The sequence below is a fragment of the Aotus nancymaae genome, unplaced genomic scaffold, assembly GCF_030222135.1.
Source record: "Aotus nancymaae isolate 86718 unplaced genomic scaffold, 86718_ANA_hifiasm-v0.15.2.pri h1tg000039l, whole genome shotgun sequence".
Lineage (NCBI taxonomy): Eukaryota > Metazoa > Chordata > Mammalia > Primates > Aotidae > Aotus > Aotus nancymaae.
The window spans coordinates 2,219,764-2,244,448 of NW_026988453.1; the positions used below are offsets into that span (position 1 = coordinate 2,219,764).

General features: G+C 32.9%; 1 long non-coding RNA gene across 1 annotated transcript in view; it reads left to right on the forward strand.

Moving 5' to 3' along the window:
* The window catches only part of LOC135268212 (uncharacterized), a 58,911-nt gene extending 37,592 nt beyond the window's left edge, over positions 1–21,319 (forward strand). The window contains exon 3 of the long non-coding RNA XR_010336482.1: positions 21,127–21,319. This is a non-coding gene — a long non-coding RNA (uncharacterized LOC135268212). The remainder of the gene's footprint in view (positions 1–21,126) is intronic.
* The last annotated feature ends 3,366 nt before the right edge of the window (positions 21,320–24,685 follow it).

Genomic DNA, 24,685 nt, shown 5'->3' on the forward strand with positions numbered 1-24,685 from the left:
CAAATCCTGCATTCAGTTTTCATAGAGTAGTTTTCTGCAATATTTACACCAATAAATATATATGCATATGTACATATGTCAAAGGGAAAATGTGCAAATATGTATATTTTAGCTAGATTTCTCCAAAGTCTTTATAAATATTCTGTACTTATATTGTGCAAAATGCTTACACAAGGAATTAACTTTTTTAAAAAAGATGAAAATTAGGAATTTAATTCCTCCTGTTAAAAACATGCAGTAGCACCTTCTTATTTTTGAGCTTGGCTTAGAATGCATTCTCTATCTTTGTCACAAGCTTGGTAATTGTTGCCTCCTAGATATTTAAACGCAATGAAATACTGTTTGGACATCTCACCATCTAAAAATAGAAACATCATCAAGAAATTTTAGTCTTGTATGATTTGTAATAAAAATACTTTGTAATAAACAAATTAAACTTTATAACCTAATAATTTTGTAATTTTTAGAGCTTTAAAAATCAATATTTCATTCAAAGGCAAAATAAGGTGGACAAGTTGACTATGTTGTTAATATCAGGAAGGAAAACACCCAGAGAGCTTCAATTAACCTATTTAAAATTAATCATACAGGGAAGAGAGAGAGACAGAGAGAGAGAGAGAAAGTGTGTGTGTGTGTGTGTGTGTTTGTGTGTGTGTGTGTATCTAGTGGTTAATCAGAGATGGCGGGATCAGGTTAGCTACACGTTGGCTGGTTGCGTATCTCTGGTGTCACTCAGCCCCAGAAAGTGTCTCACATCATAAGAAAGCATTTACATAGAGAGAGCTGGCTATAGAAGTCTTTTCTGCATTTCTTGTGTCAAGGTGTCCTTTCTACATCAAGGGTTAAGGGGAATGGGGAGCACCTCCTTGTTTCTCACACCACTAAATTATTTGTTGAGTGCCTACAGTCTGTAGAACACTATGCAGGGTACTACAGCCTGTGATCCATTGTATCCTCTACCACTTGGTACAGTGTCTAGCACATAACATGACTCAAAGGGTATTTGAAAAGTATAAATCAATACGTGATGAAACAAGGAATTAGACTGAAGGAATAGACACATTCTCTGAATTGTGAGTTATCTAATTATGTGTCCTGATTTCTAGATATGGAAAGTGATTATTCCGGAACTGATGGCAATAAATGACTTAGACTTCAAGAGAGCCTGAAGAGAGCTGCAAACATCTTTCACAGTCCGATTTCTTATATATCAGAACTTTCTTTTGCTAAGGTAGCGCAGAGACCCAAACTATCCAGATCATGGCAAACACTGGTTCTTCCTGAATTTCTGTACTAGTTAAGCATCTTGATTTAACACAATAAAGATCTATTTCTTGCTTCTGTCAAAGTCCCGCGAGGTAAATGGGGTAAAAGGCTCTCTGTGCACTGCTATTCAGGGGCCCAGGCTTCTTTCATATGTCTCTCTCCTAAAGCCTCAAAGTTCTCAGTGGAATCCTCTGCACCTGGCTGAGTAAATGAGCAAAGAGAAAGAGTATGAAACACAGCATGAGTGGGTCTAAAGGTCAGATCTGGAAACGGGGAATATCATTTCTACTCGTACTCACTTACCTGCAAAGACTCTGAAAAGTGAGTCCTACAGCATGCCCAGGAAGAAGAGAAACACTGGCGAGCACTGACATTCTCCACTGCAATTGGCGACGCTCCTAGGTAGAACTGTGCTTTTACAATGACTACTAAACCTTCATGCTGTTAAGGAGTTTATTTTGTTAATATTTGCTTGTCACTGCCAAGCTTAGAAAAAGGAGAGAAAGGAGTTACTAGAAAAAATGTGCAAACTGTCTATTGTCAAACGATAGCTGATTTTTCTCTTTCCCAGTAAAATAAACATTGGTCCTAAGTTTTCAGGAAGGAAGTGCAAATTAGACTTATAGAAATTACTGGAAGGAAATTATTTACATGTTAAAGTGAAGGAAAAATGACAAGGTAATGTATTTATATTTAATTATAAATGTAAGTATAATTAATTATAAATATGAGTATCTGCATGTGAATACATGTGTTTCCTCCCAAAAGCTGCATACTTCTTGGGTTACTTAAGGAGTAAGAGCGTAATGGGCATTTTCCAGATTAGAAATCAGCAGCTGGAGTGGGAGTGTCAACTCCCAATCAAAAACATTTCTTTATTCCCTTCCATTCTAGTGCAAACCCTCCCCCAGCTTCTAACATTTCTCTCTGTATTATTTTTTTCTTTTTTTTCTATGGAAGGAAAACTGTGTCTTCTGGAGCATTCTCACAGGTTAGAGTAACAGCCAGAATTTCTCACCCCTGCCTTTGGTAGGCCCTTGAAATCTCCAAGACAAGCAAGTCAACAGTGAGGTTTTTTTGCTTATGGCTCAGTGATCTCCTCCTTTCTTTGGTCAGGCCATGGTGACAGTGGGACTTTAAAAAGTACTAAGCCATGAAGATGCAAGGGCATAAGAATGATACAATGGACTTTGGGGACTTGGAGGGAAGGGCGAGTAGGGGGCGAGGGATAAAAGACTACAAATAGGGTGCAGTGTGTGCTGCTTGGGTAATGGATGCACCAAAATCTCACAAATCACAACTAAAGAACTTATGTAACCAGACACCACCTGTACCCCAATAACCTATGGGAAAAATGTACAGGTTGTATTGAAAGTTTTCTAGCATCTGGACAGCTAGAAGAGAATTAGGTAGAATGTCGTCTGCAAATAAATCAACTCAACATTTGACTAATATTCATCTGCCTTTATAAAGGTTACCTTGTAAATTGCATAGGTTTATTCTAAAATAGTATAGTTCATGTGCAGAAATTTTGTCTTATGCTTTATTTTAACATGTATTATTTCCCCAGTGGATCTCCAGACATCCCATTTATTATAATTTGGCTTGTAAAAATAATAAGATATTTTCATATCAAAAATGATTCCAATAAATTTTTAAAATTAGTTTGAAATGTATTTAATTCCTTTTTCTTCTTTCAACTATATCAAATTTTAAGTTTTAACTGAAATATAATTCAATATAGAAGAAAAGGACTATATTAAGTAGTGTTCATTTGTACAACTGTTTTCCTACCATTGAAGTTGAGAAAGACTATTAACACTTGACACTCCAGTAAAAACCTAAACATCTCTCTTAGATAAATTCTATTGCATTGTTTTATTATCCTGTAACTCTGAAATTATCTTACTATAAAAATTAATGCATTATATATATACATTAAGCATATTATAAACATTTAAAATAGTAATATTTTATAAATATAATCAATGAAATGAAAATACCTTCTATTATGTAATCAAATATGAAATAAATTTATAGTTTACTTAATATGAAAAAATTGCAAATTGGTTATTAATTCTCCTACAGAAATCATTTTATCTCTTTGTATTTTTAACAGTTTGAATGGCTCATCTATTTAGATAATATTAAAAATAATAACTATTAAAGATTATTAATTTGTTATGAATTTATCACATTCATTCATTATTCAACTATTTATTGATAGGCTATTAGGTTTCCAGTATTATACAGTTATAATTTAGAAAGTGACACGTTGATAATTATAAAGTAGTATACCTGTATACTTGTACTTTATAGTTTGAGAGAATTTTCTCATCCAATATTTTATTGGAGTCTCAGGACAACCAAGTGAATTTCAAAAAAAAAAAACATTGAGCCAAAATCTATGATTCTTTCCTCTAGTACGTCAGGCTGACTCTCTATTGAAAACTCCCAAATGTTGAGAAAATTCCATGGAAAAAGTATCTCAACTACATGATAATATTATTTAGGCCATACTTTCTTCAACTTTTCTTCAGGATGAGAAGATCTATATGCTTGAGAAAACATAGGGCTAAATAATGTCATCTTTAGGAGCTGGATTTCAGTTAATTGCAAAGTCTATTTTCTACTGCATTCTGCATGGCGTCATAAAAGTTTCATCTGGTTAAAAAATGGAAAAAATGATTTCAGAGTGCATTTACTGCCTCAACATGCATAGCATACAGGAGTGGAAATAACACTAAGCTTGAAATCAGTTGACTTGGATTTGGACCCTCTTAGGCTTGCCAGCTATCATATTGGGCAAGTCACTTAACCAGAGTTTCTAACCTTGGTGGAAATGATTGTTGCTGTTAATAATAATGATGATGGTAATTTTATGATAGTTTTGTTTATTGAGCACTTCTACTCAGAAGTCATTTGTCTTGATGTTTAAAATAGATACCATTTATTAAAATCTATCGCACAGTAATTTTGAGAGTATATCTATCATATACATATGTAATATATGTTGATCTACATATATTTAATGTCACTAGATCTGAAGGTGTAGTTTAAAAAAGGGCACTGGTTATTAAAGTTGATACAGAGAGGGAAAAGACCCAGAACAGCTGACACAATATTGAAGGAGAACAAAATTGGAGGACTGACATTACCCAACTCCAAGACTTACAGTAAAGCCATTATATTCAAGGCAGTATGATATTGATGAAAAAATAGACAAATAGATCAACAGAACAGAATACAGAGCCCAGAAACAGACTCATGTTTATATAGTGAACTGACCTTCAACAAAGGAGCAAAAGCAACATAATGGAGAAAAAATAATCTTTTCAACAAATGTTGCTGCAACAATTGGACATCTACATATAAATAATTAAATCTAGACACAGACCTTACACCCTTCATAAAAATTAACTCAAAATGGATTATACACCTAAATGTAAAATTCAAAACTATGAAACTTTTAGAATATAATAGGAGAAAACTACATGACTTCAGATAAAGCAATGACTTTACAGATACAATATCGAAAGCATAATCCATGAAAGAAAGGATTGATAAGTTGGACTTCACTTAAATTAAAATTTTTTGTTCTGCAGAAGACACTGTGAAGAGAATGAGAAAATTTGTTACAGTTTGTGAGAAAATGTTTGCAAAAGTCATATCCAAAAGAAATATTGACTTTTTTCCTAATAAAAGATGGCTATCTAAAATATACAAATAAATCTCAAAACGCAACAATAAAAAATGAACAGCTAGTAAAAAATGGGCAAAACACCTGAAGAGACACCTCACCAAAGAAAATATACACATGGAAAATAAGCATATGTAAAGATGCTCAACGTCATATATAATCAGTAATTTGCAAATTAAAACAACAATGAGTTATTATATACATCTAATAGAGTTAGAATGGCAAAAATCCTAAACACTGATAACACCAAATATTGGTGAGGACATGAAGCAACGGGAACTCTCATTGATTGCAGGCGATGATGCAAAATGGTACAGTCACTTTAGGAGACAGTTTGAGAGCTTCTTATAAAACTCAACACACTCTTATCATATGATCCAGGAATCATGCTCCTTGGGATTTACCTAAATGAGTTGAAAATGTATGTCCACATAAAAACTTGCATATGGATGCCGATAACAGCTTTATTTATAATTGCCAAAACCTGGAAAGAAGCAAGATGTGCTTCAGGAGGTCAATGGATAAATATCCTATGATTCAGACAGTGGAAGAATATCATTCAGTGCTAAAAAGAAAATGACGTATGAAACCATCTAAAAAGACACAGAGGAACATTAAATGCATATTACTAAGATAAAGAAGCCAATCTGAAAAGGTTGTATACTGTATAATTCCAGCTATGTGACATTCTGAAAAAGGCAAAGTTCTGAAAACAGTGAAAGTATCAGCAGTTGTCAGAAATTAGGGTAGAGGGAAGGATGAATGGGTGGAGTACAAAGGATTTTTAGGTCAGTGAAACTATTCTGTATAATACTATAATGGTGGATACATACATACTGTCTATATACGTTAAAACCAATAGAATGTTTAGGGTGAATGTTCACACCAACAGTGAACCCTAACGTAAACTCTGGACATTGGGTAATAATGATGTGTGAATACAGGCTCACTGATGATAACAAGTGTACTGCTCTGGTGCAAGATGTTAATAGTGGGAGATACTGAACATGTGGTGAGGGTATACAGGAACTCTGGATTTTCTGCAAAAGTTTGCTGTACTTCTAAAACTGTTTTGAAAACTAAAATCCATTTAAAAATTAAAATCAAAATTTTAAAAACTTTTGACAAAGTGATTGAAGTCATTTGAAAGTGTTTTAAATGTGTTGGTTGATTTTAAATATTTCTCCCACGTCTGCTCAGTGTATACATTCACATAAGTGTATCATTGCCTTTCCTTTTTGATTTGCCACACTCTGCAGATACATTTCTTATGCTCTTCTTCTCTCATTTGCTTCACGATGCCTGAGGCATATTTAGAGTTGTAGGCTGTGATTCGAGTTAGGGAAGGTACTAGATTTCATCGGAAAGGACTAACTTTGATTCTTCTTTCCCCATTTCAAAGCCTTGTTTGGTAGTTAAATTATCAATCAGTCTTTTGTAGAATTATAACCCCTGCTAAGCAAAATGGAAGTTATATTAATAGGAGACAATGTACAGGTGGGACCCTGGAGTTATCTCTGAGCCAACTTACTGCCTGATTTATACATCACTAAAAGATCGAAATGTCAACCCCAAAAGTATTTGTCAACGTTAGTTTTCTTCTCATTATCAACATTAGAAGAAAGAAATGGTTTTATCTTTAAAGCTTTACTCAAACAGATTTAAAAGACACCATATTTTGGAGAATTTAGAATACTTTTGCTATATGATTTATAGATGGAGTTTTTAAATGTTTCATTAATTTAACACATTTTTATTGAGCCTCTATTATTTACTAAAACTAGGGATAGGATGAAGCACAAGAGAGATAAGTTTCCTGCTTTTGTGGAACATGTTCTGGTATGAAAGAAAAATAAAAAGCATGGAAACACAAGATTATACAAATAATGACAATATAATAAACACTTGGAAAGAAAAATTACAAACAATCAAGAGAATCCAACTAGATGGTATGATTAGGGAAAGCCTGTCAGAGAAGGTAACATTTGGACCGAGACCTGTAGAATTAGAATGAGCACACCAAATAGAAACTGTCATAACAGGCATTCTTGGAAAAGAAAATAATAATGATATCCTGGTGCAAAAACAGTTTGCATGAAAAAACAGAAAATGGGTGAATCAGTGTACCTGAAACAGAATGAGCAAAGGAAGAATTCATGTGGTGAGGTTAAGGAAATAGGATGGGGTCATCAAAAGCCTTGCAAACCATAGGAAAACTTGAAATTTAATCTAGAACATTAGGAATTCATTGAAGGATTTTACATGAAGGAGTGGTATGATCTGATGCATGTCTTAAAAAGTTTATACTGTCGGTTGTATTTGAAATAAGAACAATGATGGAATAGTAAGAAACAATTAGTAGACTACCACATCGGTGGAAGTGAGAACTAATCAAGACTTGGACTAGAGAAGTGATGGTGGAAATAGAAAGAATTGAATGTATTTAAAATATCTGTTGGAACTAAAGTGAATATGATGTGTTGCAGATTAGATGTAGGGAGCATGGAAAGGAAGATATCAAAGAAAACACCTAGGTATTTGTCAAGTAGGTAGCTGGATCTAAGTCTGGTTTGGGCACAAAGTTGTCCACATGGAGATGTGTGGTTCACAGTAAACACTGCATTGCCATCCTGGAATGTTTGGGAATTTTATGTGTATATAACTTAGACGTCACAGTGATTTCAGAGGTTCTGTCGACATTTGGCTGTCAGTATCTGGGAATGCTAGATGATCCGGAGTGGTGTATGACAGTTTGGAAAAACAAATTATTGTCCCATGTCCTACACAACTTTTCAACGTTCTCCCCAACTGAATACCTCATAAAGATAAATTGGTAGTAATTAATTGCATGATAATTCTTTTTTATTCAACAAGCAGATACATAAGAGGCCCAATAACTTACAAAAAGATTGTTAAGAAGAAGGAAGCAAATATATTACCTTAAAATAATGAAATGAATTGTATACAAATGTTTATTTGTCTCATATTTCCAACCATCTGTTTAGTGTTAAAGAGTTTCAGTGCTATAATGCATCTATTAAAAATCAAGAGTTTTAGTGCTGTAATGTAGCCCTGATACAACAGACAAAACGCCTTGCAACAGACTCAGAACCTAATGTTAATTAAAATAGTGCACATGTATTAAGAAATTTCATTAATAAAACTTAAAAAAAGATACATCACTGCCAAGATAAGAAATAACTATCGTAAAAATGACATGGAAATGTTATATTTGTTTAGGTGCTGCCTACTGTTTCTCAGTGTTGGTCTCATTCTGCCCCCAGAGGTGTTACACAACTTCTCTACAGCATCTTATCTTGCTGCCTCTATTTCTATCTATACGCTAGTTCCTGTTGCCTATTGAAGTAGAGTCATGTGTCTCCTTGAGCACTAGGGACTAAATGTAGGCTTCCATTGGTGGTGGAATTTTAAGAGAGAAAATACGTTTGAGATTTTGAGATACTTCATCACTATTTCATACCATGCAATAATGTAACAATTATTTTGGTAGTATACTTAGAAAAAACATCCTTCATAGAACATCAAATTTTTATTGGTTTCACTTCAACAGTCCAAAATTTATCCTGGCCACTTTTCTTATTCCCATTGTAGTTATTTTCTTACCATATACAAATGAATTGTATTTATTACAACACTCTAGACTAGATTTTATTCTCAAGACCATTTCTACCTCTCTGTACTTTTTTTATATTTATTTGCTTCTTGTATATAATGACTTTTGATTGTTTCACTTATAAATTCATTATAAATTCATATAAATAGGTACAAACATTACCTACAAATGTCTGCTAATAAAGACATTTCTAAAAATTTACATGTTAAATCATATTATTTTATTGTAAATTAATTTCCTTTTTTCTTTATCTTTGAGTTAGGCTGCTATATTGACTTTTTTTCTAATAGTATCTCTAAGTCATTTACAGTATTTGTGAATTTTATTTGGGGATAGTAAAGAGGGCAGTGTTATAAAATATTTTATATAAAAGAAGGGCTTAGGTCCAATAGGAATGAAATTCACTGATATAAGTGTTATTTTGGCCAACCTACTAGACGAGATCATCTAGGAAATGGCATAGCCAGAAAAGAGGAGGGGGCCTGGCACTTGGCTCTAAGGTACTCTTAACATTTAGATTATGGGTAGAAGAAGAGTAGAGGCAAAAGTGAGGAACAGGAGTAACTAGGGAGGAAAGAAAAAATAGAAGATACTGGCTTCATGGAAGCCAACAGAGAGAAGTATTTCAGAAAAGACACAGTATCTGCTTTGTGAAGGGCTGCTGAAACTTTGAAGATAAAGACAGAGTAAATCCTTAGCATTTGGCAAAATGGTAGCTGTTGATGACGTTGAGAGGAGTTTCAGTGGAAAGGTGGGGAAGTCAGATAGCAGTAAGTTGAACAGTTAATTGGAGGTAAAAGCTGAGAATTTTTTTTTTCTTACAATGAAAATAAGAATTGTACATGGTGAGTATTTCAGAACAGAGGAAGAATTATGAGAGATATTAGAGGAGATTAACAAGAAAAATAATTAAATTTTAGCAACAATCAGTCTTCTGATTCTTTTGATTACAAATTTAACTTATAAAAGAGTATATTTGTTATAAACACTGTAATAACTAAAATATTTAAGATAGCAAAATTTTAAATTCTGGTAAAATGGGTAAGAATATTAAAATAGTTTATGAGAAGCTTGAAGTTGAAATTTTAAAAATCCCTGGCACATAGAAGGCACTCAAATATATTTTTAAATGAATAAATAGAATGAATAAATAAAATTCATTATTTTTTGAGGGCACTCAGATAAATTATTTAAATGAATAAATAAAAGACTGATGTTTCGCTGTTCTTTGGAAAGGGGTGTAAATAAAAACCATAGCTTATGTTAGGTGTTTTCAGACTTTCTGTTGGGGCTATATTTAACTTTACTACTTAAAAGAAGGAACACTAAGTATTTTTCTTTTTCTCTTCAAAGAACCAGTAAGTACTTGATGGGTATTTGATTAGTGATCTATGTGAACATCATAGCTTAAATATTAAAACATTACATAGAAAATCATCTGTCTATTTAAAACTGAAAGTGAGAAAAATGTCTAATGACATTTGTTTTCAAGCACTTCACTAAAATTTTATGTGAAATATTTTAAGTTTTTGTCATAACAATGTAAAATATACAATTTCAGTAGAATTTTTTGCTCAATGTAATTTTCACTTTAGGCAGAATGACTCAAAATAAAACGATGAAATTATCTTTCTTGGCAAAGCAATGTCTGTTGATCATCATAGTGCAACCTCAGGGAAAATGGATTTTTTAAGATATACGTGTGCTTATTTTAATAGGTAAAGTCAAGGGAAGCTTGCAAAATGGAGGCTATACTGAAAATTGATTGAAGGTGGCGGCTCCTCTAAATGCTTTTGTCTTATTTTGGAGACAATAATGCAAAAACTAACATAGTAATGAGCTATGTTATATCTACATGAACAGAAAGCCTTCCACTGAACAGTAATTCACAAGTCACTTTCCCCCAATACCAAGTAGTTTATCAGGAAAAAGGCTTTACTTAGATCACATTGAAACACTTGTGCCTGTTTGCAAATTATGTTACTTGTCATGGCCTCCTGATATCCACTATTGGTTGGGGGATTGGTAGTAGGAGGGCAGAGAGGGGCAGAGGGTGAGAATCAAACTAAATTGAGGACTCTGGTGAAATTGTAGCTGTTACTTCTTCATGAGGAGATCTTTAATATGTATTGCACTAAAGGTCTTTCTGTCCAAAGTATAGAATCAGTTCACCATATGCTGTACAATCCCTGGAATTCTCCACATGGAAACAACCAATTTATTTCTAAGAGAATTTTGACTTAGACTATTTTTCATGCAGATTTTGCAGTGTTTTTGTATGTTTAGTCCAACAAACTTGTTAAAGCTATAATTATTTTTATGGTGAAGACTACTCAAACATAGAAAAAAACTAATTTTTCAAAGACTAATTTGAAAAATATAATGAAAAAGTTAAATATTTTATGATACTAGAATAATTCTCATCCTACTATATGTAGTCTTACAATAATAACTCAGTTTTTTCCTTGCTAAAATTGCCACACTTAAAAGCATTCCTTAAAACACATACCATCTTTTTTAACACTGGCATTTCAATTGTCTCTTTTCCCATCCCTGGGATCACAGGCATGTTATCCATCACTGGATATTACTTGATCTTAAGAAGTTCTCTTTCTCTCTCTCAATCCTCTATCACAGATACTACTCTATTATGCACTGGGCTTGGAATATTTGACTATTTCACTGAAGAGTACTATGCACTACATATAATGCACACATCTTTGAAAATTCTTAATTTCATGATTTCACTGGATTTAAAACACATCAGTTCCTTTCTTTAGTTTTTTTAAGGTTGAGTTTTCTGCGGTTTAGGTTTACATATAATGAGGGATAGCTATATTTACAAACACTCTAGAGACTACAATCCATTATATTTAGAATGGTAAATTATTTATACAGCCATTCTAGAGAGTATATTGACTTTTCTGTAAATAATCAATTTTTCTGAAATTGAAAGCATATTATCTTTTGTTGCTTATGCTATTGTTTTTAGTTTATGTTTGGATGTTCACTTCCAGTCTTCAGGATGTTGTTGGTGGTGGAGGGGTTCAGTTTTGAAAGAGTGATGAGGTGATGTCTCTTTTTATAATCAGCATCTCCTCCATTCCACTCTTCTTGCTATTTCTGCCTCCTTGAATAGTCCTTGTTAAACTGAAACATAATCATCACTCAGTTTGTAGTTTCTCCTAGCAAACACTACTGTGTTTTTAATTAAATGCTATATGCATTTTGCGAATTCAAGCTGATGTAATATTTGGAAAGAGTTAGAAATCATCTGTCCAATCTCTATATTTAGTGGATAGGACAAGTAAGTTTCCCGTCTATCACATCCTAAGGTGAAATTATTTCTTCAAGATCATAAAACTGGTTAACAAATAGGGTATTTCTCAAAATTAATATCCAGAAAAATTATATGTTTCATCTCCTAAAAAAAATCCCTGAATATTTGTTAAATAAAATAAAAATATTTTAAACAAAATGAAAGTCATTTTATTACAGATGCATAAACTATTTAGAGAATAAAATTATTTCAAACTATATGTAAATACATAAGCTTCAGATTTTCATTTTTAATTAATAATTTCAACATTCTTATTTTTCTAAAAGTTTACAGGAGCATTTGACTAGTTGTGTTCTTAAAAATGCCTTTGGCTAGCTTTGCAGCTAAATCATTATATAATGGTTACCTCTACTCCAGCTGTGATCAGGTGGATAATCTTTGTACACTTGGACTGCATATGAGAGATATGTTTATACTAATTTGTCATGTTATAGGACATAGATAATGGGTCTATATGAAACTCAGAAAAGCACTTTAATAGATAGCCTACTTGCTATAAATAAGTAGCTTTAAATTGAGTTAGATTTTTCTTTTTGTCTTACAGTGAATCAAGGAAAAGAATTGTATATAGGTGCTCTCCACTTAATTTGGTCTAAAAAAGAATAAATTTTCAGGCACTGTCTGTATTATAAATTTCCATTGCTACCTCTTTATTTTTATGTAACATGTTAATCATTTTGTTCTAGGGTTGAAATAGACGCTTTAGTATGGAAATATTTCAAGCCTTGCTATAGTATTTCAGAAAAGCTCTCAAATATAGAATTTTATAGATCACTAAAAAAACTGTGCTTTAATCTTTACTAATAGTGCAACATAAATTTAATTCTTCTGGGTGCTGGGTGGCTCAGTGCATGCTTACTTAGTTTTAGTGTCTGGTGGGTAGCAATGTGAATTTTATTAAGTAAATAATCTTCAGGTTGCAGAGTAGTCTCTATTATGGAAGAGACCCCTGATAAATAAATCTAGTAGCTGCAAGGACTAAGGGCAGAACCAACAATGAAATATATGTATTAATCCCAGAATCATTTTCTGAAATAAAATGTTAAGAGTTTTTCATCTTTATTCGTAACTGGGAAATTTTAATGTATTAAATTCAATGGACAAAAAGTGAATGCAGTAATAGCAAGCTATGTTACAGATGTGTTTTTAACAATCAACAGTTTGAAAGAAAAACAGGAAACTCTTACTGCTGGTCTACTGCTGATGTATGTCATTATTTTTACAAACAAAAGACTGCAGCCAGTTTATTTGACCTATTGTCTAGGTAAGACCACATGTGTTAACTGCTCCACTCACAATTTCTCCCAAAGAAGATACTGCTTTGTCTCACCCAACTCTTCACATTATACAATGTCAGTTTGATGGTTTGATTTATTGTATTTCTCACCACTCTTGATTATTTTTGCTATCTAGTTCTACATAAATATAATTATCATTTAAATTATAATGTTTAATTGTTTTAATGTTTAATGTTTAATTTTAATGCTTAATGTTTTAATTGTTTAAAAGCTGGAAAATACATTTAAACCCATTAAAAACACACATTATATATTATTTAACAGTAGTTAAAATTCTTAGTTGGATATATTGACTGCATCTTGCCACTCTAAACATTTTGTAAAAGATTCTAAAAAATTAACTTTAAAATGTTCCTACCAACTTCTTCAAGTTGCATTTGGACATTTGACAAAAGAAGAAACTAGGGTTTTTCCTCCCTTTTTAAAACATCAACTTTGATAAAGCAGATAAAAGTGAATGCTAGGTTGTTTATCAAGCACATATTTTAAAATCTTGGCTTGGTCTATCTATATTACTTCTCTTGGAGACGATTATAAGACGTGGCTACCCGAAGCACTTCAGTCTTTCTAGTTTGTGACATGGTATAACTGAATGTGAGATTAAGCTATATCATCCTATCTTTACATCAGTAGATACCTGGTGAGAATTAACCTTGTGCATAAATAGCTTAAAATTTAACCCTTTCTATTACTTCATAATTGTCATGGGTTTTTCCACATATCAAATGTAAAATGTAATGAATAATTTAGGCTTGTCTAGCTTAATTTCTTGTCATAGATATGTAAAAATGTATGAAGGACTAAACATTGACAGCAAGTTCAACTATCAGAAAATTGTAACATGTATTTTACGTTTCTGCTTCCTTGATTTATTGATATTTTTCTTCAAGTAGCCACTCTCAAACACAGGTAGCTTAAACTGACCTTTCAAAGGCCATCATTTATGCTGCATTATTAAGTTTGCAGACTGGACAGTTTGTTCTAAATGTGCCTATAATGCTATGAGCTTAAGCAATAAGCTCTTGGAGAGTTAGAAAGAGCTCTGATAATCAGCACCCCTTCCAAGTCAGAATATTATCACCTATAAAAAGATTACTTATTATCTTCATATGTACACCGACTTTATCTATCTCAGCTTTCACATAAGAACTTTTGGAGTAATCTAATAGATTCATCATGCCCATCTTAAATATTTATTCAAGGTTGAACAATCCTGATACTTTTAAACTTTTCTCTATTACATTTTTTCTAGGATATCTTCATTCTGATTATACTGCTCTAGATAAATAATAACTCAGAATTATGTGTCAAAACTCTTTAGAGGAGATTAGGTTGTAGAAAAAAAGTATTATTTGTCATTTTCCTTTTGCAATGGAATACAGCTCTTCCTTTAATTGAACTGTATGTTAAAGTAATTGAATTTTTTCATTAATATTACTAAAGTATAAGAAAATATGGTTCCTATAACACTTAAATTCCAGTGTGGCAACACACTGACAAATAATGTGACACATCAAAGAATAATGTGATAATAAAATGAACATCTTCCATGTCACTCATTCAAGGTAATACATTGAAAGCATGGAATAGTGAAAAAGGTCATCCAGATTATTTAAATTTATTTTTCTATCCCATGAAAAATTTGAATAAGATCCCCAAAAATATCTGAATGTATATTTCATATCAAATATGACACCTTGAGGAGCTGTTAGTGCAACAATGCACTCAATGTTTAAAACAAAATCAAAATGCCTCAATGTAAATAAGTCCTTCTGCTATTTTAGTGGGGTAGTTACTTTATGTTTTCTGTATCTCTCTCCAGTAAATTTATTCTCCTACTACTTCCCCATGATCTCTGAAAAATAGGATATGTTAACCCCTTATTTTTCCACAAGACCCTGTCAAACTATCATGCCAACATAAGAATAATTTTTAAAAATAATTCCCTTTTTCATATATATGCCTTTTTGAATCTGCACTTATGTATCATACACCATTTCTCTCATTATTTTCATTGTATGTATCTTAACATCTAATTAATTGTTTTACTTGTAACCTTGTCTGTGCTCTGACAACAATTTTAAATGTTAAATAAACCTGTTAAATACCAGACGGATGAAGATGAAACCTGTTAAATACCAGAGGGATGAAGATGATATATTAAATACAACTTGTTTCTTATATTCCCTCCAAAAATCTCAGTAAGATTAAGGGACTTTTGAATGTGAACACACACAAGGACAAAGATAAGTTGAGGAGATATAACCACAACTGTACTTTGGAAGACAGAAAGCATATGAATAGACAGAAATTGATTTAGCAATCTGGAAAAATTGAATTCTTAACCCATTGCAAAAGAAAAGAAAAAAGCCAAGAAACAATCCCATCTGTGCTACAGAATACCTTTTAAAAAATATAAATTTGGGGCCGGGTGCGGTGGCTCACGCCTGTAATCCCAGCACTTTGGGAGGCCGAGGCAGGTGAATCACGAGGTCAAGAGATAGAGACCATCCAGGTCAACATGGTGAAACCCCGTCTCTACTAAAAATACAAAAAATTAGCTGGGCGTGGTGGCTTGCGCCTGTAGTCCCAGCTACTCGGGAGGCTAAGGCAGGAGAATTGCTGGAACCCAGGAAGTGGAGGTTGCGGCGAGCTGAGATAGAGCCATTGCACTCCAGCCTGGGTAACAAGAGCAAAACTCCATCTCAAAAAAAAAAAAAGAAAAGGAAATGAGGGCAAGGTGGATTAAAACAAGGATGAGTAGTTTAAAATGTTAAGCAACAGTTAAACCATATACCCATTAGAATGGCTAAAATTATAAACATGGATAGTAGCAAGTTTGACAAGGATGTGGAGTACTGATAAAATGGTCCAAGGACTTCAAAAAACTGATAGTTCCTTAGAAATGTAATCTTACACCTTAGTGTTTATGCCATGGAAACAAAAGCTATGTCCACATAAAGATTTATACATAAATGTTCATAACAGCTTGATTCAAAATGGTCAAAAATTAGAAATAGTTCAAGGGTCCATTCATAGTAAAATGAATAAAATAAAGAAGGTAGATTTATGCCATGAAATACTACTCAGCATTAAAAGAAGCAAATCATTGTGAATGCAACAACATAGATAAGTCTCAAAATCATTATTCTGAGAGAAGCAAGACACAAAAGATTAGAAGCTGTATTCTATTTATATCAATTGCAAAATCATCTATAGTAGTTGCCTGGGGTAAGGACCAAATGAAGAATTGACTGCAAAAGATGTGAGAAATATTTTGTGGGTGATGGATATATTTTGTATATTGATTGTGGTTGTGTGGTCATGAGCTAATGCAACTATAAAAATTCATTGGGTGGTATACTTTCAATAGAAGGGATTTATTGTGTGCCTGTTATTCCTCAATGAAATCAATAAGTAAAAAAGCAATTTAAAAAAGAACAAAGAAACAATTAGAACCTCAGTTTTTCTCAATCATTGTATGTCTCCATAGGATTTATTTTGTACCAAAAAAAAATGAATGGAGGTGGGCAAGATGGAAGGTTTCTGGACTAGGGGACATTTAAAGGTCGGGTATTCTGTTGAACATAGGATAATTAAACAAGTATTTATAATACTGAATATTGATCCTGTAACTCTCTCCCCAACATACCTTCCAGAATGACAGCAGCCAAGATTATAATCTCTAGGCTACTGAAAATCATTATATAGAGAATCTACTTAGCCAACAGAAAAAACATAAATATGCTTTTTTTTTTTTTTTTTTTAAGAAAGGGACAAAACCTATAGTGAAGATTACAGTTACAAGTTCCATTTGAGGGCTCAATGTTCCAAGTCAGCTTTTAAATGTCCTAATTCTAAATATTAGCAGACCCTCAAGGATCACCAACCACCTGTGGACTTCCAAGTTAAAAACCATAAGGATCAAAATAAACAGAGAAAAAATAAGAAATTTTGGAAATTGAGACAGTACATTATAAAAGCATTTTATGGATATTCTTAGAGAAATAAGACATTTTTATCAAAAAAAAAATTCAGCAAAATTTTTAAAAATTCCATTGCAATATCCAAATATAAAGTTGAGGAAATCTCCATCAAAGCAGAGAAATATAAAATTAAAAAAGAAAGGAAAATTAAGTAAAAAGTATTTAAAAAAAAGGAAAAGGAAAGGAAGTATAGCATCCAAGTAACGGAAGTGCCAGAAAGAGAGAGAATAATAAAAACTGAAGAGAGAAAACCATCAATTAAATAACTGAGAATATTTCTTACAATTGAAGGACATGGGTTGTGAGAGTGAAAGCCCCACTCTGCACTCAGCAAAATAGACTTAAAAATGGACCCATACCAAGGTACATCAACATGAAATTTTAGAACGCTGGGGGCAAAGATAAGATTTTATGACTTCCAGGGAGGGAAAAAAATGAATCACATGAAAAGTCTCAGGAGTTAGGCCCCAGGCTGCTTAAGAACAACACTGGAGCTACAGACAATGAGGCATTGTCCACAAGATTTTTAAGAGAAAATTATCAGACCTAGGGCTTGATACTCAGCCAAACCATAAATCTTATGGTAGAGATGTTCAATGTTTTCAAAATAATCTACTAGGTACTTATATCAAGAAACTACTCTAAATGAGCTTCACTGATAAATAAGGTTATGTAACAACAAAGGTGGAGGCATGAAATACAGAAAATATGGGAAAAAGTAAAGGGCATCTTTTGGGTCATGGTAACGTGAAAATTCCACGAAGACAGATGTATAGCAGGCATAAAGAACATCAGTTCAGAATGATGCAGAAGTCCTCAGAACAGATGTCTTCAAAAGATAAATTTTATCCTTTAAATGGTGTCTCTTAAAAGGAAGTTTAGACAATTGGTGAAGAGCTTGGATTTGAGTTAGTGTGCAGTACATGAAAAAACATGCAAAAATAAGGAAATTTTCAACTCCAGAGGATGAAAAATTTGATTAAGAAAGGAAAAATACTTTTAGTACACAAAATAGCTTAGACTAGTATTTACATACATGTAATTGTGTAAACACTGATATAATCAAACTTATGAGATAACTATATTGATAACATGAGAGAAGATTGTGTGTGTGTGTGTGTGAGAGAGAGAGAGAAAGAGAGAGATGCAGAGAAAGAGAGAGAGAAAGAAAACAGATATACAATTGTGGTAAGGGCTGAGTGTAAAAGACTGCTAAACCTCATTTCTTATAGGAGAAAATAATTAGAGAATATCTAAAATTGAACAAAAAGTCAAGACATAACAATATAATTCTGCTTTTTGAAATACGGAAGCAAATCTTTAAAACATCAGCGTAAAAGTTGAAAATAGTTGCCTCTATAGTCAGGCAAATTAGAGAGAGAGGGTACAATAAGTTCTCTATTTTGTTGTAAGAAAAAACTACTTGACTCTTCTAGCTTTGTATTTGCATATATAGTAAGTAGGATAAAGATTAAAACAAGAGCACATTAAAAAATGTAAAAAATCAAAGCTATTATCCTGTTGTGATAGTTAATACTGAGTGTCAACTTGATTGGATTGAAGGATGCAAAATATTGATCCTGGGTGTGTCTGTAAGGGTGTTGCCAAAAGAGATAACGTTTGAGTCAGTGGGCTGAGGAAGGCAGACCCACCCTTAATCTGAGTGGGCACCATCTAATCAGCTGCCAGCACAGCTAGAATATAAAGCAGGCAGAAAAACATAAAAAGACTAGACTGGCCTAGTCTCCCAGCCTACATCCTTCTCCCCTGCTGGATGCTTCCTGCCCTTAAACACTGGACTCCAATTTCTTCAGTTTTGGGACTGAGACTGACTCTCCTTCCTCCTCAGCTTGCAGGTGGCCTGTTGTGGGATCTTGTGATTGTGTGAGTTAATTTAATAAACATATATATCTATCCTATTAGTTCTGTCCCTCCACTGAACCCTGACTAAAACACCTGGCTTCAGAATGTTTTAGTCATGTACATTATTATGTTATATTATGTATTATGTACCCTATTAAGTAATGTTCTTTATCTCTAGTCACACATCAACATATAATCACATTTTGTCATTATTATCAACTCGTGTCATTTGATGAAAAAAATGTATTTTTAATGTTTTGATTCTAGATCTAAATTCAAGATCAGCATTCTAGCTTTTTATCATGTACCACTTTCTAGTATCTGAACTTTCTATTTTTCTCCTCATTATGATTTATAATATTTCCTATTTTTCACACTACAATTTCCTGTACCTCAGAGCTTTTCTGTCTTCGCTTGACCAACTTATCACTCTAAACTACATATTCAGCCATTCACTATAACTTCTGTTAACAGCTAAGGATCTCTTAATTGCTTGAATGTTCTCCATTGTAACTCTAATTTCTTCGAAGCTACATCCTTGCCAGATTCCAAAAGGTCTTTAGAGAAGTATGGATTCCTACGCTAACTTATGTTGATTATCTATTCTACTGCACAAAGTATCAGTTTTACTCCTGCCTTTCTAATATTCAGTTGATAATTTTTCCATGTGGTTTTAATTTTTCAACTTTCCTCTTTTTCTTCATAAAAGTATTCCTAATGTTTCATTATTCTTTATACAATAAAATATGACATATCTTATCTCAATTAAAATAGAGAAAGAAATACCTTTTTCTATTTTTTTTTTTTTTTTTTTTTGTGAATTGGAGTCTCACTCTGTTGCCCAGACTGGAGTGCAGTGGCGCGATCTTGGCTCACTGAAACCTCCACCTCCCGGGTTCAAGCAATTCCCTGCCTCAGCCTCCTGAGTAGCTGAGATTACAGGTGCCTGCCACCATGTCCAGCTAAGTTTTGTATTTTTTAGTAGAGACAGGGTTTCACCATTTTGGCCAGGCTGGTCTTGAACTCCTGACCTCATGATCCACCTGCCTCGGCCTCCCAAAGTGCTGGGATTACAGGCGTAAGCTACTGCACCTGGCCACCTTTCTCTATTTTTAACTAAGTCAAGTCATTTTGTACTGTGTAGTAGGCAGACTTCTAATACATCATCCCCTGAAATCCTAGGATTCCTGGTCCCTGGTGTACATACAATTTCTCTCGGTTATTCCATCAAATACAAATCTAGGTATCTCTGTGAAGAGATTTTGCTGATCTAATTAAAAGTCTTAGGTGTTAATCAGTTGACATTAAAATTATCCTTGTGGGGCTGACCTCATCACATAACTCTTTTAAGAGCAGAGAGGTTCCTCCAGATGGTTGCAAAACAGCATTTCAGAGATTCAAAGCACCATTGTTTGCTTAAAGATGGAGGAGGACACATGGCCAGAAGTGCAGTGGCCTCTTGGACACTGAACCAGGCCCTGGTTAACACCAACAAGGAAATGAGGACATCACCTGGAAGGAACTGAATTCAGCCAAGAACAAGAATGGGCTTGTAGACTGATTGTCCCCTAGATCCTGACGATAAGAAGTCAGTTCAGCTGAAGTCTTGATTTCAGCTTTGCAATACTCTGAGCAAGGAGCCCCGCCACCTTGTTCCAGACTTCTGACTTATAGAATGGTGAGCTAATAAATGGGCATTGATTTTTTTACTTGCTGTATCTGTGAGAATTTGTTACACAGCAAAAGAAAACTAATACTGCAAAATTCAACTCTCTCTACTTGATTCTGAAACTTGCTCTATCAACTAGCCCTTGTTTTGTGTGTGCGTGTTTAAATCCTATGCTATCCTGTCCTGTTATTCTGCCTCCTAATTTTCCTACCAATCTTCTTGCAAAAATAAGCTACAGCTACTATCTACAGCTGTATCTGTATTTTCTCCTTAATTCTGAAGAATACAGAGCCAATGTCCTGTGGAGCATGAATGATGTTTTAATTGACAAATCCTATTACTTTTGTTCACCCTTTTTATTTCTCCGCAGTGTGGTTACTAGCAGGCTTCTCTGGTCATCTTATCCTACATGATTCTCCTTCCACTTCTATCAACATGGACTTTTGTACTCAGCAAAATAAAAATCTTTCAAAACTGAGGACCAAAACAAAAAGACATTCTTATATTAAAAAGCCAAGAGACTTTGCTGATAACAAAACTACAATAAATGATTAAATGAAGGAATATGATATCAATTGGAAATGTGGATTCCCACAAAGGATTTGAGGGCATTTAAAATTATAAAAATGCAGGTAAGTATAAAAGGAGTTTATTTTGTTAGTTTTAAAATCATTAAGTAATAATTGACTTTTTAAAGCAAAACTAGTAACAACAATGTATTGAAGAGTTTACAATATGGAGAAAAGGAGTGGGAGAAGACTTGTAAGATTCCTAGAACGTACGTGAAGTAGGGTATTATTATTTGATTTTAAACTGTGATAAGTTAAAGATACAGAGAGTAAATCTTAGAGCAATTACTAAAAAAATAAAATAAAATAAACAGTGGAGATAAAATTGAATAATAAAAAACAATTAAATTATTCCAAATTGTTCTCTTGAAGAGACCAAAGAGAGATAGAGAGAACAAATGAAAACCAATCTGGAAGATAAGAGATTTAAACTTGAACATTTTAATAATTACGTTAGATGCATTTACAGTCAGTTGAAACACAGAAATTGTCATAGTGGATATATATATATCTATATATCTATGTATATATGTGTATATATATAAAACCTGTTGGAAATTCATTTTAAACATAAATATATAGAATGGTTAAATGGATCAAGAGAGCTATGCATGCTAATACCAAATACAAGAAACATGGAATTCCTGTTTCAATATCCAACAAAGTAGATTTTAGAGTAAAACATACTACCAATGGCAATCAGGCATATTGCATACTGATAAAAACATCAATCCATCAAATAGATATAATGACCCTAAATGTGTATGTAACTGCTAACTTAAAAACATAGAAAGTAAAAACTGAAAGGAGAAACAGACAAATTCACAATTATAGTTGAAGGGCACACTCTTTTCTGAGTAATTGATATAAAATGGGGGGAAAAGGCAGTAAAGATAAAGATATATACCACTGTTACCAATTGGACATAAATGACATTTGTTGAACACTATCTAATAACAGCAGAAGACACATTATTTGAAGTACATGTTGATCAAATACCAATATAGACCATATTCTGAACCATAAAGCAAATATCAATACATTTAAAAGATTTGAAAATATACAAAGTATGCTCTTTGGGTATCGTATTTGGAAATTAAACAACAAATTTGTAAGTAACTTATTGGTCAAAAAAATCACAAGGGAAATTAGAAAATGTTTTGAACTGATAAATACAAAAATACAATCTGTCAGAATTTTTAGGACAAACCTAATTTGGGGAAATGTGTCGTATTAAATGCTGAACAACTACTAAAATAACAAAAACAAAAAAAGTGCCAACGGGATCACAGAGCAACTACACTTCGCAAACCTTTAATAGTTTCTTATAAATTAAAACTTTACTTACCTAGATATTTCCAATCCTAAAGATTTACCAAATAGAAATAAAAGTATATGTCCAGTCAAAAATCTGTAAGCAAATTTTTAGACCAACTTCTTTCATAGTAACCCAAACTGAAAAACACACCAATTTCACTCCTATTTACCAAAACAATTCCAGTCTTAGATATTTACCAAAGAAGAATACAACTATGTGTCTAGACAAAGATCTGTAAGCAATTCTTCACAGCAACTGTACTCATCATAACCCCAATTTCTGTCAGTGGGTGCATAAATTTTGGCATATCCACATGATGGAATACTAATCAGCAATGAGAGATAAACCTATTAATACATGTTACAACAAGGCGGGGCTCAAAAACATTAAGCTAAGATAAACAAAAACAAACATAAAAAGCTACATTCAGTATGCTTTCATATATATGATCTTCTGGAAAAACCTAAGTGGCAGGAAACTCTACAAACAGAACACAGATCAGTTGTTGCCCAGAGCAGGGGTAGAACAGGGTATTTATTGAATAATACAACGTGTGGGATAATAGAAATGTTCTGGGTTTTGATTGTGGTAAACATTGGTCAAAGCTCACTCTACTGCACATTTTTTAAAAGATAAATTTTAACGCATATGAATTACACCTCAATAAACTTAACTTAAATATTCTAACATTTTCAGAAATTTGTTTCTACTTTTATAGATTGAGTCAGTTTCTGTGACTTTATTAACATATGACTCTGCTCTAAATTTCTTACTAAAATTAGAAATACAGAATCTTTTCTTTTCAACTTTTATTACAGGTTGAGGAAGTTAAAATGTTCAGAAAATTGCTTCTCTTAGATTTTGTGAAGAGGGGTAAAGGTGCTGTCGAAAGTGTCACACGCCAGCATTATTACTATTATTGAATGAGATGTCAAATCAACCTATGCTTTTGTCTTTAGATTTCTACTCTCCAACATGATATTTTTGTGACATCAGATATCCGCAGGGTTTACTGTCACCTCATTTTTCAAAGTGATTTTGACATATGACCATCCCATTTCAACTTCCCAATTTGGAAAAATAACATTGCATTTTATTACTAAAAAAAAAAAAAAAAAAAGAACTTCAAGAAGAGAATGGGATTTTTATCAGGACATGAGTGCTGGTAATTAATTTCCTCAGTGAAAAGGATAAGCCCCTAGGAATACACAGATAAAAGAACATTATTCATCTATTTTCTTCAAGCTAACAAGCAAATCAGTATCATTAGTGTTTTTGAAAGATTAACTTCTCACCTAAAAACATGCTTAAGGATACTGAACATTTGGTATCACTAATTTTCTTGAGCACATGTATTAGCCTTTTAAAAATATTTGTTAATAAAATGAAGCTCACTACTCCTCACTTAAATTTCAGCTTCAGCCACTCCATTTAAAAAATATTACACAATTCATTGAATTTTATAGTTTTAAAATTATTTCTTATTCAATCTTCTATCACTCTTTTCTCATAACATATTCGTTTAAATGTGAAAACTTAATTCTAACTGTATTTGATTACCTTTTAGGTAGTGATGCTGAGTTGAACTAATTCTACATTTTTTAATATGCCTAGTGATCTAGTACTGACTTTTGTTTATGGAATGTTGATCACTGTGATTTTTAAAATGATCATTACTTGGATCAGATGGCCAAAAACTAAAAGTATTCCCATTTAACCTTTCTCATTTGCCAAACCAGCAGAACTCAAATACATTGTCCTCATATAAACCAGATTTTCGTTAGTGCTTACCTGTCAAGTTTCCATCTATTTTTTGATACAAGATTCTTTTGCTTGTTTCAGTGATTTGTACACTCCGAGGCCTCATTATTCTGTCTTTAACACCAGTCAGACATTTTCCCCTATCACACTGTAGAAATCTGAAAATAACCAATGTATGTTGCTGAGTTCTCAGATCAATTGCCTCCTTGCTTTGAATATTCAGTTTATGGTTAAATTGCTGCATTTCAATATTAGATGCAAATAACCATTTATCAAAATTT